Source organism: Penaeus chinensis, chromosome 41 (assembly GCF_019202785.1).
Source record: "Penaeus chinensis breed Huanghai No. 1 chromosome 41, ASM1920278v2, whole genome shotgun sequence".
NCBI classification, from domain to species: domain Eukaryota; kingdom Metazoa; phylum Arthropoda; class Malacostraca; order Decapoda; family Penaeidae; genus Penaeus; species Penaeus chinensis.
This window is the reverse complement of record NC_061859.1, coordinates 21,499,151-21,501,650: the sequence shown is the minus strand read 5'-3', so window position 1 is coordinate 21,501,650 and position 2,500 is coordinate 21,499,151. Positions and strand designations below refer to the sequence as shown.

At 40.4% G+C, this 2,500-nt stretch overlaps 1 protein-coding gene across 2 annotated transcripts in view; it reads left to right on the top strand.

Moving 5' to 3' along the window:
* The window catches only part of LOC125047601 (collagen alpha-1(X) chain-like), a 209,418-nt gene that overhangs the window by 154,248 nt on the left and 52,670 nt on the right, over nt 1-2,500 (top strand). The window lies entirely within an intron of this gene.

The window sequence follows — 2,500 nt, the reverse complement described above, 5'->3', positions numbered from 1 at the left end:
AGGTAAACAATAGGTACCTATTAATAAATTTTTTTTTTTTTTTTTTTTTTTTTTTTTTTTGTCATGATATTATAACCAGTTGCTACACAAGTTATAGGAGCGAGTGATCAGTTTTGATATTAATTTTACGTCTTTTGGGAGTTATTTACGCTATTCTGAACAATAACCTTGTGCGCATGTGTGTGTTCACCGGGAGATTTGACAGGTCGTCCCGGCGGCCATTCAGTGAAAAACACCGGTGAGAAATGTTTCGTTTTAAGTGCTGCGTCGACTCCGTGTCATTTTTAAAGTCTTTTGGTGGATATACAGGACAAATGGACATTATTCTCAATCAAAGCCTGATATTTGAGCCCAACAAGTGCCCCAAATGCCGAAAAAAGTGATTAGAAACCAAGCAATTCTGACAGACGGAAGCGCAGAAAAGTTCGATCTCTCGCTTTATAAAGGTTTGTGGTTTAACCCTGGGGCTAGGCGTATATACTACTAAGGGGGTCCATGGGGCGTAGCCCCCTGGCTAGGCGTACATATCACCACGGGGGTCCAGGGGGCGAAGCCCCCTGGCTAGGCGCATTTAATACTACGGGGGTCCAGGGGGCAGAGCCCCCTGGCTAGGGAATATATAGATCGTAGTGTATAAATCCCACAGGGTTAGGTTAGGTTGGTTTATTGGTTAGGACGCATTATACGATTACCACAGGGGATCTGGATCATATGAAATCCCGTAGATTTTTTGCTTTGGTCCCCGTAGAGTTTTTCGAAAATTGGCGCGCCGATCCGTAGACTTTTAAATATGGCGGCAATGTCCGTAGAGTTTCATTTGCCGATTTTAAGCGTTTTTTGTGCTTGTTTTGCACATTTCTGTTCTCTATTTTGCTTATTTAAGCCTGTTTTACCCCGTAATTTCCCTGATCTACTTCATCCCCTACTATCGGGACTTATCAAATCACATCAAGATTGTCGGCTGGAGAATCCGACGGAGATTATCATCAGATTCGTTCTCATCACACGAGGACAAATCTGATGATATAAATATTGTAAGGGAAGACCCGATTGTCATATTCGGAAAATTAACCCTTTTTTTAGTAGTAAAAGTGTTGGTTTGATAATATTTGACAAAGGTAAACAATAGGTACCTATTAATAAAATTTTTTTTTTTTTTTTTTTTTTTTTTTTTTGTCATGATATTATAACCAGTTGCTACACAAGTTATAGGAGCGAGTGATCAGTTTTGATATTAATTTTACGTCTTTTGGGAGTTATTTACGCTATTCTGAACAATAACCTTGTGCGCATGTGTGTGTTCACCGGGAGATTTGACAGGTCGTCCCGGCGGCCATTCAGTGAAAAACACCGGTGAGAAATGTTTCGTTTTAAGTGCTGCGTCGACTCCGTGTCATTTTTAAAGTCTTTTGGTGGATATACAGGACAAATGGACATTATTCTCAATCAAAGCCTGATATTTGAGCCCAACAAGTGCCCCAAATGCCGAAAAAAGTGATTAGAAACCAAGCAATTCTGACAGACGGAAGCGCAGAAAAGTTCGATCTCTCGCTTTATAAAGGTTTGTGGTTTAACCCTGGGGCTAGGCGTATATACTACTAAGGGGGTCCATGGGGCGTAGCCCCCTGGCTAGGCGTACATATCACCACGGGGGTCCAGGGGGCGAAGCCCCCTGGCTAGGCGCATTTAATACTACGGGGGTCCAGGGGGCAGAGCCCCCTGGCTAGGGAATATATAGATCGTAGTGTATAAATCCCACAGGGTTAGGTTAGGTTGGTTTATTGGTTAGGACGCATTATACGATTACCACAGGGGATCTGGATCATATGAAATCCCGTAGATTTTTTGCTTTGGTCCCCGTAGAGTTTTTCGAAAATTGGCGCGCCGATCCGTAGACTTTTAAATATGGCGGCAATGTCCGTAGAGTTTCATTTGCCGATTTTAAGCGTTTTTTGTGCTTGTTTTGCACATTTCTGTTCTCTATTTTGCTTATTTAAGCCTGTTTTACCCCGTAATTTCCCTGATCTACTTCATCCCCTACTATCGGGACTTATCAAATCACATCAAGATTGTCGGCTGGAGAATCCGACGGAGATTATCATCAGATTCGTTCTCATCACACGAGGACAAATCTGATGATATAAATATTGTAAGGGAAGACCCGATTGTCATATTCGGAAAATTAACCCTTTTTTTAGTAGTAAAAGTGTTGGTTTGATAATATTTGACAAAGGTAAACAATAGGTACCTATTAATAAATTTTTTTTTTTTTTTTTTTTTTTTTTTTTTTTGTCATGATATTATAACCAGTTGCTACACAAGTTATAGGAGCGAGTGATCAGTTTTGATATTAATTTTACATAGATATCGGACATTGCAGAGGAAGTCTGAGGCTAATAAAAGTTGGTTTTCCGTAAATGATCGAATGGAAGGTGCCATTATTATTGGTGACTAACGTGTCCAATAACGGTAATTGGTTATTTTCTTGCATATCACAGGT